Source organism: Microchirus variegatus (assembly GCF_963457635.1).
Source record: "Microchirus variegatus genome assembly, chromosome: 2".
NCBI classification, from domain to species: Eukaryota; Metazoa; Chordata; class Actinopteri; order Pleuronectiformes; family Soleidae; genus Microchirus; species Microchirus variegatus.
The window spans coordinates 39,114,267-39,130,784 of NC_139803.1; the positions used below are offsets into that span (position 1 = coordinate 39,114,267).

Below are 16,518 nucleotides of genomic sequence, written 5' to 3' on the forward strand. Positions count from 1 at the left end.
CCCTGCCAACTCCAACCTGGATTCCTCTCCTGGCTGCAGAGCAAATCCGACGCTGACACCGGCCGTCGGCCAAAGCCGTGTTTACACCACACCTCACGTGGTCGACTTAATCATGCTCCTCCTCGCTTACATCACACTCTTTGGCCCCGGGGAGGAAATAAAAGTTAGCGAGCGTTTGAGGGTTTTTTTTTTCGTGTGTTTTCGCTGCAGTGTTGACGGACGGCGCGGTCTTGGCCGTGTGTCAGTGGCTCGTTTTTGGGGGGCGAAGCAGCCTGGATGTTTCTACTTGTTTAGACGTTAACACTTTTGCACTGACCTCATTCTGTTGCTGGGTGGCCTTGGCTTGAATGGGCCGAGACTAAAGGAACGGAGGAGGAAGAGGAGGAAGAGGAGGGAGAGGGCATTGGGAATCTGAGACCTGTTTTTAAAGATAGTTTACAGAAGCATCTGCAGCTTTTGACCTTTATTCTCAGAATTATGACTTCATTTCCAGAATTCTGACTTTTAAAACTTAGAATTCTGACTTTAATCTGAAAATTCTGACTTTAAAACTCAGAATTCTGACTTTAAAACTCAGAATTCTGACTTTAAACTCTGAATTATGACTTTAAAACAGAATAATGACTTTAAAACTCAGAATTCTGACTTTATTCTCTGAATTCTGACTTTAAACTCAGAATTCTGACTTTAAACCTCAGAATTATGACTTAAAACTCAGAATTCTGACTTTAAAACTCAGCATTCTGACTTTAAAACTCAGACTTCTGTCTTTATTCTCTGAATTCTGACTTTATTCTCTGAATTCTGACTTTAAACTCAGAATTCTGACTTTAAACCTCAGAATTATGACTTAAAACTCAGAATTCTGACTTTAAAACTCAGCATTCTGACCTTAAAATTTAGACTTCTGACTTTTTTCTCTGAATTCTGACTTTAAACTCTGAATTATGACTTTAAAACTCAGCATTCTGACTTTAAACTCTGAATTCTGACTTAAAACTCAGAATTGTGACTTTAAAACTCAGACTTCTGACTTTATTCTCTGAATTATGACTTTAAACTCTGAATTATGACTTTAAAACTCAGAATTATGACTTTAAAACTCAGCATTCTGACTTTATTCTCTGAATTCTGACTTTATTCTCACAATTCTGACTTAAAACTCAGAACTCAAATATTTTTTGATGCTGATGCTTTAAGATATTTGGTGTAGAAGCATCTGCAGCTTTGGAGCCTAAATAATAACACAGGTGTGTGTGTGTGTGTGTGTGCTGGAGTATTTATGTGTGAAAGCGAGTGCTCTGGATTCCCCTCCTCTTCCTCCTTAGAGGCTCAATGAAGTGTGACAGGGTATTAAAGTAAGACTAGAGGGAAAGAAGGCAACAGAGGAGGCTTGAGGTTGAAGGGAAAAGTAAGTGCGTTTATGCATCAGTGTTACAGTTGGATTAATAGCAGGAAAGCGCTAATGGCTTGTGACAGTGGTCAAAAAAAGTGACTCAACTGGAGGTAAAGGTTTTTAGCTGGAGAACAGTTCCAGCTGAAAAACACCAAACTGCACGACCTCTGCTGAACTCTTACACAATGAAAAAAAAAATATGTGGCCAACACGTAATAACAAGCCAGAGATGTTTTTGACCAAGGTGCTTTTAAGGTTTCTGACGCATGAAGCGACCAAAAGATAAGATAACGGATTCAGCTGCAGCTTCACTAAAGTCGTTTATCAGACGAGACAAAAATGCTCTTCCGAGCATCAGAAGACACATTGAAAGCACTCACTAAAGTCCAAAAAGTTTGAAATAAACGCATCGTAAAGTGACGCAAATGTGGCCAGGTAATGAATGAATGTCGTAACTCTCCTGTTTGTCTCTATTTAAAGGTGCATTATGTAATAAATGTAAAGCAACTGGCCATAAAATCCTCCTAATATGTCACAGAGACTCAGGAATAATGTTCATATAACAAACTGAACTCACTAACAACAACAGTACAGACAAAATATTTGCATTAAAACATTTATTTTGCAGACTGCAAATCATGTTTATGTTTTGAAATCATCGTTTTGGCATGTGGCGCCACCTACCAGTCATTGCAGTCAGTAGAGTCTCAGCTGCCGAGCAAACCACAGGTTGCCAGTTAAGTCAGAAAAGGAAGAAAAGGAAGAAAACGAAACCTTAAAGACCTTAAGGTATTTTGAATTTGAATGTAGTAACCAGCGCTCCTACAAAGGTTTCTTGTGACTGAAGAAAATAGTGAATTATGCACGTGACAGGAAAAAAAAAAAAAAAGCGGAGACACTTTTGACTTTTACATTATTCTTGCAGAAAGCCCTGCCTCAACTGCATTTTATTTATTTGTTTATTTTTTGCTGATAATGAAAAGTGGTTTTCTTTCCATAATGACTTGCAGCGGGAGCCGCCGCTATCAGCGCACGCTCCTTAGGTACAACTCACAAAACACAGTGGCGGCCCGACTCCCATCAGAGACCCCGACGCCACAATACCTATATTACACTCGACCTGTATCCCCCCCCCTCCACCTCTTCCCTCGTCCATATTTTCATTTTGCTGCTGTTGTAAACTGTCAGCGGTGCAGGAGGGTTAGTCATCCAACAAAGAGGAACCACTCTACAATCATTCCCCTCAGCATTAAAAACACCAGCCGTGCAGCAAAGTCAGGGTTGGGGGGGGGGTTGAGCTTCCTACACACTGGAACTTCAAAAGAGCTCACACTGGGGAGCAGGAGCTGAGGCGCACTGACAGGCAGGAAGACACGAACGAAGAGACTTTATCGTTATAGTTGCTGAAACCCCCGCTAACCTCAATTAACGTTTTCCCCCCCTCAGCGCGATCTCACGTAGAGAGACGGCGCGTCTTGCTTCGGCAAGCCAAAAAAAAACAAAAAACACCAAAGTCAATTAGCCGTGTTAATGCGCCGTGTGGTTGCACCAAGCGTGTTGTTGGTCCTAATGTGTTTACGTGGCCCTTCGATCTGGGCCAGAAGCCTGCTGGACTGGAGGTCAGGCATGGGAGCTTTCAGCACCGTCAGTTTTTTTTTGGAAATGGGCTGCTGATAGTCCATAATCAGCTGCTAAAAGTCCGTGAGATAATCACCATGTTCGTGCAAAAATTCAACAACAACAACAACAGCATTACGACCAGAGCTCTGTTTGTAATCGTGCAATTTCTCTCTTACCGCAGCTGAAAAATTACTAAAGCTGCTGCTGCGAGGAACTCTCAGGAGGATCACTTGACCTTATTGTTGTGCCACATTGTTGGAAATTTGCTAATAGTTTGCTGTTGAAACAATAATTTTCTTCCTGAGAAATGTGAACTCACAGGCTAAAATACTCTGCTGGGATCGTTGCAAGGTGGTCTTCATTGTGGTCGCAGTTAGAGATGTGCTAAGACAAGCTAATATAGCAGTATTAAGGTATAAGGTATACGCAGTGTGGTTTTTGACAACCATCTTAGATTTAGTCTTTTGGACGAAAATGCCTATTAGTTTTAGTCACATTTTAGTCGACGAAAACTGAAAAGGGTTTTAGTCGAGAAAAGAAGTATAGTCTTTTAACAAATTTATTTAGGTCAATAAGTATTGGAGATTGTTGTTGGGCAGTGTCACACATAAGTTGTGAAAATAGCAGCAGATCTATAAGTTCAACACATTGAGAGCTTGCAGATTGGCTATTGTAACACACAAAGAGATGACCACATCGTCCCTGAATGTAAACATGGCTAAACATGCTGCTAAAGAAACACACACATAATGAATTGACGTTAGCGTAACAAAAGCTAACTTTAGGCACTACTACTAACTACTGTGTCCAGTTATCGTCATGTCCTGCTTTCTTTCTGCCGCTAAATAATCCACCCGTTTGTTGTTTGCTAACACGTTTACATAAAGATCGCTAACTTAAAACGCTTACAGCCATGTTTATCTCGTCACCGTCTCGTTATCTTCGTGAAAAAAAGTGGCGTCAACGGAAAGATTTCGTCAGCGTTAACGAAAACAACACTGACTAGATGTCTTCTCCTTCTTCATGTGCTGTAGCTTCTTCCCACAACTTGGACTTTGCCATTTCAGCTGGTCAGAGTGTTGACGCTACCTGGGCTAAATGTGCTAGCTTACCCTCCAGAGAGTTGGAACCGCCCAGACCCTTTGGTCTACATGTACCCGTCTTTCTCTTCTTCTTCTGGTTCTTCCATCTCCTCACTGGTGATGCGAATGTTATACTTTCGGCGACGGGAGCAGATGTGATTTTTTACGCCATCGGTGATGAACCGATCCAGAGAGTTCACGTCTTTTACCTCCTCTTTCAAGTCCAGTACCTTCGGTTCGCATCAGTGGTCTTGAAATGGGCTCACACCAAACTAAACGAACCACACCGGGGGCAGAAAAATGCTCCAGGGTTTAGTTCAACCAGACTAAACAACCCTGAAGCATGACCGTCAGTTTTCTTTTTGCGAGCTACACGTCGAAGCTTGACAGATGTTGCACGTGTTGTTACTTTTTTTTTTTTACCTTTTAGAAGCCAATACCGAAGCCCACGAAAAACTTCTTCGTATCACGGCGTGTGCTCACAGTTGTATTTATTGGTTACCCTTGCTGCCACTAATGTCTCATGCTAAACATAATTAGCATAACTCTAAATTGATCAGACTGAAAGCCGATGCGAACGTCTCGCGGGGATCAATGCAGGTTAAGTGCTTCCCATCAACAACTGGTATCGATCGAGTCTGCGATCGACCTGTAATCAGTCAGCGTCGCGTGCTATGATCGGTGCAAACTTAGTGAATCGGGATTTTTTTACGACATTCCCGAGGTTTACTCTCAGCCAACTGTTTGTGTTTGTGTTCCCATAATACTTTCCGCCCTCTGGCTTTAACGGATGCTGTTGCAGCGATGACCCTGTTCATTTCCACAATGATGATAATACTAACGGCGCTTAAATGACAAGGTGGCGCTCATTGTCAGTGAAAGTCGTCTCCTTGAGAGTCAGCGGAATCCAGCGGGCGTGCTAATTTACAACCAGACTAGCAAATAACTGCTATTCCTTCACAGCTCGTTTACACGTGAAGGTTTACAAACAACACATGGGATAAACTGTGCTTGAACTCCAGTCACTGGGAACGTATGTATAATAAAGTACACGGATAAACAATATATCTGTGTCAATGTAAATTAGAGACGCCCCCCGGATACATTTGCCCAAATTAGACCCTGGGAGTATTTTTCCAGTGTGTTTAATGTTGCATTCAGTGCTTGTTCCACTCTGCTCCACTTACCCGAATCATCTTTAATTTCCATTAACAAAAACCATTTCTGCCATTGGCTGATGATGGTTTTTCAGACTCTGTTTTTTTTTTGTGGCGCGCAACACAAAGGGCACAAAAAGACGAAAAGTCTGGCTAGCAGCGGACGTGAATGACATCCATCCATCCGTCCATTAGCCGTGTCGCTAATCCTCGCCGGAGACAATCCCAAGCCGACGTTGTCCATGAGTAACAATCTCACATATGCACAGTTTAGGCTAACTTAGAATACCCATAGGAAGTCCATGTAGCCACAAGGACAATGAATGATTAAGTGTAGTAGGGGGAAAACTCAATGAATGACAGGAGCAGGAGTGTGAGACAGACAGAGGGGATTATGATAATATCCAGGCAACAGCTGTTCAGCTGTGGCCGCAGCAGCTGTATCCACTGAAGAGAAGGAAAGCCCGAGCCGGAGCCGGAGCAGGAGCCTCTGTCTGTGCCACCGTGACAAGGAAGGAAGGAAGGTAGCCAGGACGAGAACTCGAATGCAAATGTCTGTCGAGTAAAGTTAACAGTTGGAGATTAAACGCTTAAAGTCCTGAAGGGACGGCGGCTACTTTCACTCTGCATGGTTCACAGCACTGTTCTTATTAACTTTTACTTGAGAAAGCACCACTCGGGTTACACTAGCAATGTATACTTTTACTATAGGAGGCACATGTAGAGACTGTCATTTAGAGTTTAGATTCTCTGCCCGACCCAAACCGCAAGACGCGCCGGGCCGATATTTCCCGCCACTATCCTTGATCAAGCATTTGTATTCTGTCCTGGCTGATACGAACTGTACTGTTAGACAGGTAGCGAACATCAACAGTAAGACTTGGTAGGCTTGACTCCTGGTTGTTTTCTTTTTTGTAAAAACTGCAATACAGTATAAAATAAGCAATATGTTGCAGTCAAATATGTGCAACATCAACATAAGCAAAATAAACACGGCGTATTTATAACATTCTTCGCTCAAAGCACATAAGCAAATGAGCTAAATAAAATAGGCTGCAATTCATAAATAAGGCTTAACAGTCTATGCTAACTCTATATATAATTAGCCCAGCTAAACCCATGCTAGCGTTAAGCATCGCGATTAGCGTTTAGCTTTAGCCCGATGCTAACTGAAAATAAGGCTTCTAACAACAGCAGTAGAACATCTACACGTTTCAATAACTTAAACAACTATGAGTGACCATACTCACTGATGGAGCGACTCCAAGGATAGACAAATAACTCTGGTGGTGGAGCGTTGTTGATCCCCTTACAACGCAATGATTCGAATCACCACCAGATGTCGCTGCATAACATTTGCAACTGACACTTTTAAAAAATGCAGCCATCTTTGTTTTAATTTTAAGAAATCAAGGCCTGTGTTTTTGGGAATGACGACCGGTTCATTTCAGGCATGACTTCAACCACGGAGAACCTTTTTTAGCTCCAGATTCACCTCATTATTGGATCTAAATCAAAGAAAACGGCGGATTACTCCTTAAAAAACCCTTATCTGATGCAGATTTTTCTCAAAATGCTGTTCCAACTTAGTAGTATGCATGTAGCCTATGACAGAAGGATCAGCGTGTCCACATCGCTTACCAAATGCAGTCAGTTTGGACTTTTCAGCATCTTTTATAATCTCTTAAGATCACCTCATGTCAAGCTAAAACAAAACAATTCAAAATTCCCCCAAAGGCTTAAGAAACAACTTCTTCTCTGATTATGTTTTTGTGTGAATCTAAAGGAGCGTCCGCCGTTCCTTTTGTCTTCTTCGGAGCATCGCGGTACGTCTCGGTAAAGGTCACGGAACCCTTATCAGGTCGTCCTTCTGAAGAGCGGCACCGATTACATAGATCCCAGCTCAGTTGTGCTCGAGGTCCCGGCAGCAGCTCAGTCAAAGGCACCGTCGTCACCTCGTCCTCCGGTCGATGCACACATTTGACGGGTCAGGTCGACTCGTCTCACTCCCTCAGCTGCATCGATTACCTTCACACTCCCAGTGTCCCCCGTCCCGGTTTTATGTCTAATACCTCACTCCTCTATCAATCTCCAGGCCTTTCCTTTATTTCCGTATATCCCCGGTTCTTTGTTCCATGCTGCGTCTTCCTTCCGACTTATCCATTCCCAAACTTCGTTTTTTCTACCCATGGCACATTTCCTTTGTCTCTTTGTCTCCCATATCTCTCTTCATCTCTTCCTCTGCCCTCCCCTTCCCCCCCTTCGACACGACTCCACTCTCCATCTCAGTCCCAAAGGATTCTGGCTTCTAGCAGTGGATTATCACACATCTGAGGAACTCCCGCTCCCTCAGTCCTGTTGGTCCAATTAGTTGTCGGTTCGAGCGTCAGTCAACGAAAGTCTTCGCGGGCAGAATCGCATGTATATGTATATTTATTTTAAATCAGAAACTCTGCATGTTTAGATGTATGTGCTGATGATAAGCTTTAGGGTTCTCAGAAGGATTACAGTTCCCTCCGTCTTACCAAATATAGCCCCATTGGCGTGGATGCACCCCATCATTTATCGGGGAGGGGGGTGGAGGGGAGGGGTCCACCAGCCGTAATTGTTCCAGTCTTCCTTAGAAAACAGGCTGCCAATTTGATCACAGGCCAATTATAGCAATTGCTCAGATATCCATGGTAGAACAGAGGAAGCTCCAAAAAAACAAAAAAAAAACAGGGGGAAAAACCCACAGAGACTTAAGACGTGGAGATGAAAACAAAAGAGAAGATGGAAGCATCTTGTCAGACCTGTTAGACAAAAGAGGGACGACAAAGCTAGGAGTTATGCTTTGATTTTTAAGAGATTCTGAAATGACATGCTACTTATACCACACATACACATGCTGTACACTTCATATACAAAGGCGTAACTAATGATATGAATGCTTCAGTATGCTGAAATGTGGTTTCCATTTGGAATGGTACCAAAATGACCAGCTTTCTGGTCCCCCCTTCTCTTGGGGTACCAGCGTATTGGTACATTATGGTATGTGTGGAGCTATAGATCCACAACAGTGATCCGATTGGGCGTCGACCGGTGTTTCTTCAACGCCCGCAGTCCGTTCTCATACAAAGCTTTGACGGCCACAAACCGAGCAGAAAAAAAAGCGAGCTGCTGGACGTCCTCCTTTGTTGTCTGTTGTGTCGTCTTCAATGTCGTCGTTCTTTGGATAGGATAATCGTGATTTGGCGTGATACTGAAAACTGAATTGAATACATTTAGTTTCTACATAATTATGCTTTTTAATGATGGACGACAAAATTCCTCACCCATTATCATATTTCTTACTATACTATACTGTATTATACTATACTATACTGTATTATACTATACTATACTATTCTATACTGTATAATACTATTCTATACTATTTTATACTATTCTATACTGTATTATACTGTACTATTCTACACTATACTATACTACACTATACTGTATCATACTATACGACACTATAGTATACTATTCTATACTGTATTATACTATACTATTCTGCACTATACTGTAATATACTGTATTATACTATACTATTCTACAATATACTGTATCATACTATACTATTTTACACTCTTCTATACTATCCTGTATTATACTATACTATTCTACAATATACTGTATCATACTATACTATTTTACACTCTTCTATACTATCCTGTATTATACTATACTATTCTACACTATACTATACTATACTGTATTATACCATACTATTCTACACTATACTATAATATACTGTATTATACTATACTATATTACACCATACTATACTATACTATTCTATACCATACTGTACTATACCATACTGTATTATACAATACTATACTGTATTATACAATACTATACTACACCATACGATACTATACTATACTGCATCTATAATATCCACACTCAACACCAATGCAGTTGTTAGTATGACTCTCAATATCTCAACATATCCAACCTCTTTGCGCTTTTTAAAAAATGTTTTAGCCCCAAACTTTTTTTTTTTTTTTTTTACGTACTTTTCTTCTGGTACCCAGAGGTGCTTCCGTATTCTGGCCCTGCTCGTCTGGACTCTTGTGAGGCCGGTCAGCAGCAGCAGCCTTTTGTGTGAACCAAGCAGAAGCAGAGGTCCATGTAATTGTCCTCCCTCTCCCGCCTGAGCGGTTTAATGAATGGTGACAATCTGGAGCCACTGTTGAAATGGTAACGAGTGTGCGGGGTCAGCGGCCGCCCTCCCCCCCCCCCCCCCGGATAAAGAGTGTGGTCAAGGTCCAACGTGAAAACGACTTCAACCAGATGCAGCTACTCGGGGGTGGCCGCCGGCGTCCTGAACCATTAACGCGGCCATTGAATGGCGCATAATGGGGGAACTACTTGGATGAATGGAGCACTTTATTTTATGTGAGCAACGTGAATGTGTCGGAAACGAGCGAGGAGCGAGGACGTGGAGGAGTTACAGCCACCGGGTTGTCCTTTGGATTAACCAGTCCTAGTTGGACGGGCAATCATCAGTCATTTAAAGTATCAATCCTGTCACAGATACCTTCATATTTCCTCACATTGAAGCCTGTTTCACACGTGATTTTTGAACCCAAGATAACTCCGGCCGATAATAACCAGCATGCATTGTGGATTAAACATGTCTCCACTGTTCAATAACCCCATTTAAAGTCAGGATTGAGTGCATATTTTGATCAGTGGGAAGCTTGTGTTCCTGAGTCTGTGCACCATCCCTTTGACCTCCCACTTCCTGTTTGACTCTTTGGGTTCAACGTATCAGGCAAAGGCAAGAAGGTCAACGCTGCAGCGAAAATGAACGCCTTTGTATTTGCGTTGGAGACTCAAAACTGTTCACTCCCCCAAATTTAATCTTTGTATAATTTACTTTTGTGCCACAAGAATATAAATTAGATCAAGTCTATTTCAAACTGTGCTGAATTGTTTATGTGTGTGGTCTGTTTCTGGAGAATGCGGTTTGTGCGCCGCAGGGATTTGTCCTTTTTTAACGTTGTCTCTGATTGATAGCGCTTCATTGACACACACACAGTAGATGGAAATGTCCGCGGGGACATTTGGGCGGTTGTCGAGCCGGAGTTCATGGACTGCGAGGTTTCGACTCTCAATGGGGTCTCTTGTAAGCTCTTGTGTGGAGTCATGGCGAGGTCCTGACCACCATGTTGACTTCCCCCCCCCCCCTCCAATAAAAGCCATTAGCGTCGCTGCCCTGCAGCTTACAAACAAGAAAGCCACAGTGGTGGATTTTGTGGTCGCCGTGTTGTAACAGGCCTACGACGGGAGCACAACTTCCTCCGCGACGGTTTGATCGGGTCACCGAGTTCATCGCAAACATCCTGGCAATTTTTTTTAAACGGAATCGAAAAAAAAGGCTTTGTTCGCATTAGCTTGACGTGTTTTCCAATGCTCATTGACTTTTAAAGGGACAATGTGTTGTATTTATGGGTTTATATAACCCAAAATCCACCCTTTTATACATATTATGTGCTCCTGCATTGTCTAGTCGCTGTATAATAGTTTTTGTTTCATTTTCGTAGTGTTTCAAAAAGTCATGTAAAAATAACATGGTCGCGGACCGCGGTTGCATAGCCACTGTTAGCAGCGAGACGCCATGTTTCTACCGGAGCCTGTAAGGACAAACGCGAGAGAACAAATCAAGCGTCTCTTTACTTGTAGCGCTTTAAGTCCCGCCTCCTCTCTCTCCGCTTCGTCTGCTACGGCCGCTGTAGCTCGCCCTCTCCCTCGCCATCACGAACCTCATCTGCTGACACGGAGAAAGACGACGAGGACGACATTTGACCGGCTGCGGATACCGTAGCGCTCAGGGAAGGGGAGGGGGTGAGCAGAGGAGCAGTTATTTGTTGTAAATTTCAGCCTCTACCTCTAGATGGCACTATAAACTACTTACTTCACCTTTAAGTATGGCTCTGTGATTTATTTGTGTTGGATTACAACTGACTAGCGTGGCACTGCATAGAAAAGTTGAATTTTCTTCTTACCACTTTGGTTGTATTCTGCCAAATTTTGCCTGTTAGTCTAAACGCGATGCTGGTCGACGGCTGCCAAGTTCTCGTCTTAATGCACTGCTCTGTACACTAGAAGAAATAGAGGAATCTGGCTTTCTGTGCCGTTCAGCACTTTTTTTTGTCAATGTGTGCTCGGCGTACGCTGCTGCCAAATAAACGCTCCCCTCTACTTCCTGCCAGTAGTGATTTATGGCCAAATACATCGTTGCCCTATCCACTTAATCCCCCAAAGAAAATCATTTTCCAATTGAGCAGAACGGAGGCCTTGAAGAGCCGGCTCAACATGTGGATATAGGGGGGGGCAGAATATGTTATTGGCATTGGCGTTTGGTTTGAATGATGCATACCTCAATCTCCACGCGTTTGATGAACTGATATGCAGTCCATCAGTCAGTCAGTCAGTCTGTGTGTGTGTATGCAGGGCCGATTGAGATGCAGTGCTCTTTTTTTATTGTTGATGCAATTTGATGCGTGCCACTCTTAGAAAGCAATAATTATGGATTTATATTCGCAGCACAGCACCGGGAAAGCCAGCAGGACAAATACGTTCTGTGTCAGAAGAAGGATGTCGGCTGTTTTGAAGCTGTAGAGTGTTACATTTTTCCGGGCACTCATTTTTGAACCCAGTATTGGGACATTGGTGCAATGAGGCTGACCCAGACAACACGTGTTTTGCTTGTTTAACAAGTCGAGTTATGCGGCCTGTTGAGCGCAGGGATCATTGTTCCACACGGACCGTTTTTAGCAGACGCACAACACAAATTCAGATTTCAGCTGGCGCGATGGCTGCGGCGGCGGAGAGTGAAATGGCCCGTAAAAAGGCAAGAAAATGTCCAAATTGTGGGACCATTTCACGCTTAAACGAGAAGCCAACAAGGTGCAGTGAAACCACCGTGAACCACAACAGCACGTCCTAAATGATTTAGCGTCTGAGCCGAAAGCATCCAGTTGCTAACGCTAACGACGCCTGCACGCCTGCTAACGTAAACATTGATGTTAGCGGATTTAATGTAGCTAACTAGGGCTGCAGCTATGGAATATTTTTGGAATCGAGTATTCTACCGAATATTTCTTGATTAATTGTGTAATGTGTTAGGGTTAGGGTTGGGTTAGGGCTAACCCAACCCTAACCCTAAAATAAAAATACTCGATTACTAAATTATTCGATAGCTGCAGCCCTAAAACAAGTGTTTTTTTTAAAAAATGGTCCAATAAATGTGATAAGAATGATGTGGCTAAAGTGTGTAAAATATCACACACAACATTGGAGAAAAGTTGTTTTTCCTTCAGTGAAAGTAATTGTTGTTAGCTGAACTTTTTTTTTTTCTTGTTCACAGCTGATAGTTGAGTCACGGCTGAGCAGAACCAATCAGTCAGTGAATGCGGGGAAACTGCATTGCAGTGTCTCCACAAAGGCCTTGATTTCTTTTTTGTGCCCGCGTCTTCCCCACAATGCAGTTTTTTTTAGAGATTCCAAACAAAAACACAGAGCCAGGAGCCTTTTCAGACTTTAAAAACGCCAGAATAATGCGTGGATACTGGAGTCAAAACGTTTGATCGCACAAATACGAAAACACTGGAAGATTAAAAAATAATGATAAGCCCACGTCATGGTTTCTTGGAAATCACAGATTGTTCTTGTGTTGGTGTTAAATGTCTTCCCCCCTTTTCTCGTCCTGCCCAGCGTCCACTTACCTGTTGGCATGTCTTACGTGGACAGAATGAGGAAATCCAAGAATACACAGCTGTGAAAACCAACTTTATATTTTTTTCAACTGGACGTTTAAAGGTCAACGGGGGGGGAAGGAGAAGTAATATCAGGAGGCATAAAAAGTGAGTGCAGCGTCATAGATCCCTGATCCTTATGTCAAAGAGCGTGACACTCCTCTTAGTGAGAGGAGTGTCAAACTTTACACCACTATCTCATTAGGAGAGTGGCAGCTGTGCAGAGGCGGACAGCCTGTTTCCAGAGACACCAGTTTGAGTCACAGTGAGCCATTCCCAGGGACATTTGCTGCGTGTCGGAGGAGCCTCATGCGGCCACCCTACGTATTTTAAAGCTGCGGTTTGTGGCTTCTGTTCTCCCCCGTGTATGTGTGTGGGGGGGTCCAAAAACGTGCAGATTAGGTCAACTGGACGCTCTAAATTGACCGTTGGTGTGAGTGTGAGAGTGATTGTTTGTTTGTCTCTATGTGTCCCTGTGATGGACTGGCAATCTGTCCAGATGTGAACCCCGACTTTGGCCCTATGTCAGCTGAGATTGGCACCCCCCCCCCCCCCCCACCATCCTTATGTGGACAAAGTGGTAGAAGCTGAATGAAAGGATGTAGCATTACTTGGGTGGGAGCGTTTGTGTGTATACAGTGGCAGAGCAGGGGTGGGCGGCGACATAAAGTGTTGATATTGATTTTTTAAAAAAGCATTAGAATCCACTTTTATCGTGGCGGTTTCTTCTTGTTTTTGGTTATACTCTACGTGTCTGGCTTTACTAGCGCAATGTTGCCGTTTGCCTCCATCTGTATTGACACAAAGTTAACCACTTCCTGTGTGCAGTGTGGTAAAGTCGTCAGTGTTGACGGTATGACGCGTTCCCGTGACGACTGACCGACCGGAAAAAAGACACGTGTGACGTCATGTTTGCGTCCAGTTAGCTCCGTTAGCTCTGTTAGCTCCGTTAGCTCTGTTAGCTCCTTTAGGGCTGTTAGCGCGCCTACAGTCGAACTGGAGCGGTCTGTTTATGAAACACAAGCTCTAAACACAGCTATACAGAGTCATGTTGAGCTGATATTGTCTGTATTGCATTCCTAATGTATTTGACAATGAATTTATAAGTTACATAGTACAGTTTTAATCCAGTTTGTCATTTTAGTGGCTGAAAAGGGTTCCTTTTTTTTTTGGCTCTCACTGCGTCGTCTGTTATAGCCGCTACCAAGGTCGTTATCAGCTTTGGCGAGTGAGCTGCAGCCCAGGGAAATGCCTTCCATTTTGGTTTTCTAGAACATCTTTGGAAACCAGTGCTCCACTGTGCGAGGGCTTTAGGACTCCTGAGTTCGGCGGCGGCGGCTTTGAGCCGAGCGCCTTGAGAATCCAGTGACTGACTTTGACGGAGTCTGTGTTGTGGAAATTGGTCGAGGGCTCTCAGAGCTCATTCACTCTGTCCCCCAGCTGTCGTGCTCTGCGTTGACCTAGTCTTTTTTGCAGAAGAACATATTATAAGACACAGTTAAAGACCTCAGTTTGCTTTCTTTTTGAATACTAAATAACAGCCCAATGCCACAGGTTGTGTGGCTGACAAGATGGGAGATATTAAAGCCTGGGGCACAGCGAGGTTGTATGTGGCTAAACTTTCTGATAGGGATCAAAACATATTTGGCAATCGACTTGAAGCCTGGAGCCATGTATGTCGTTAAGTCAGCTGAGGGAGCGAGGACAGAGCCTTAATCCTAAATGACAAACAAATCAATGAGATGTTTACCTCCTGACCTTCTCAGCCGTCTGTCAGGGCCGCATACGTTTGATGCTCAGGTTACTTAGTATTCGAGACAAAAATGTGGAGGTGATACCGTCGCCACAGAGGATGACGGTGATCCAGGCTTATTTCCCGCATTAAGATGTATCAGGGCTGTCCACATTGCCCAGAGTTTGCAGCTCGACTCCCCGGGAGAAGCCACCTTCGACACAACCCGCTGTTGGCAGCTGCCTCTAGGTGGGACCCTTGGCCAATGAACTTCCCTTTGCCTGAAGGCACAGACCTTGTTTTTTTTTTTTTAACTCACTCGGTTTCCTCGAGCTGCAAAACCCAGCCTGTCAATCACACGTCGAGGGCCCCCCGCCTGACCCACTGCCTCGCTTTCCATGGCAACGGCAATTCCCGGCAGGCCTTTCGCTGTCAAGAAACAGGAGTTTTCAGAAAATATGAAAAGGCGCGAGTCTCTGATCCGGTGTGCACGCGAGGGGGGGTTTTGTGCACCCTTTGGTCGTATGAATAAAACATCCTTATGTTTATTTAGGTGTTGACTTAATTATTTGTTTTGATAGTTCATCCTTAGCACACAAAAAAATCCATATGCACTGCATGCATTTTTAAAATTGCATTATTTGTTGGTGTTGTAGCTTAAAGATTTACCAATTTATTTAGCATTTTATAGAACATTGGCTTTTTTTTAATTGACTCGAAGGCGTTATGGTTGTTAACAATGTCTGGCTTTCGACATAAGAAAACACAAGAGCTATTAGAGCTCTGACATTAGCTCAGTTGTCTGTTTGCTAAGCTAAAAGTAGCCTGCAGTGGAATGGACCAGGTTTTCGTTGGGTGCAGAAAGCTGCATTCAGTCCTAATTTCTCCAGTCAGTTGTAATCTCAACGTGTACTTAGCATTTTGATACAGGAAGTGCTTTATTTGTATGTCGAGCAGACAGAGTGAGTGGTGGCGTTGGATGCACCATTTTTCTTTCACCGCCTGCAGGTGCATGATTGACAAGTGGTGTAGAGACTGTACGAGAGAATGTGGCTGCAGAAAAAAGTGCTTTTCTTCATGCTGCCGCTGAGACAATTGGTGAGTTATATTTCAAAATGACTTGAGGAGTGATGTAGGGGCGGCTTCCAAAACCCTTATGCTGCGTTTACACTGGACGCTTACATACAAAGTCACTGCACAGGTGGGAGTTGAAATATTTGGGAAACGTCTGCAGAGAAGAAATCGCTCCATACAGAGCTCATGAAGTAAATGGTGAAACTCGCCAAGTTTGTTGTTGATGTTGTCAAAGCACACAAAAAGGGGGGTTACTTCTCTGCAGAGAGTGCAACAATGCTTAATAGATCTAACCCACATGTGTCAAACTCAAGGCCCGGGGGCCAGATGTGGCCCGCCACGTCATTTTATGTGGCCCGCGAGTGATAAATTGTGAGTGCTAAAATAGGTCTGTGCTGCTTTAAGGCATGCGTGGACCATAAACTACCATTTCCCACAATGCATGGCGATTGGGTTACCCGCAAAGTGACGGCACCGCCACTAGATCGCAGTGTATCATGGTATATGCATCATGCGACGAGTGAAATTGAATAAGTAATAAATACAGAAAGTTATTTAGCTAATATGTTACGGAGTAGTTACCTTTATTTTACATTATATTTAGTTACATTTATTCTGTCTTACAGTTACATCTGACCCTTTGAGGGTAACCATTATGCTAATG

The 16,518-nt window shown here is 43.4% G+C and overlaps 1 protein-coding gene across 1 annotated transcript in view; it reads left to right on the plus strand.

The window, feature by feature from the left end:
• The window catches only part of sorcs2 (sortilin-related VPS10 domain containing receptor 2), a gene marked incomplete at both ends in the record, with an annotated part of 329,447 nt that overhangs the window by 91,792 nt on the left and 221,137 nt on the right, over positions 1-16,518 (plus strand). The gene's annotated exons all lie outside the window — the stretch shown is intronic.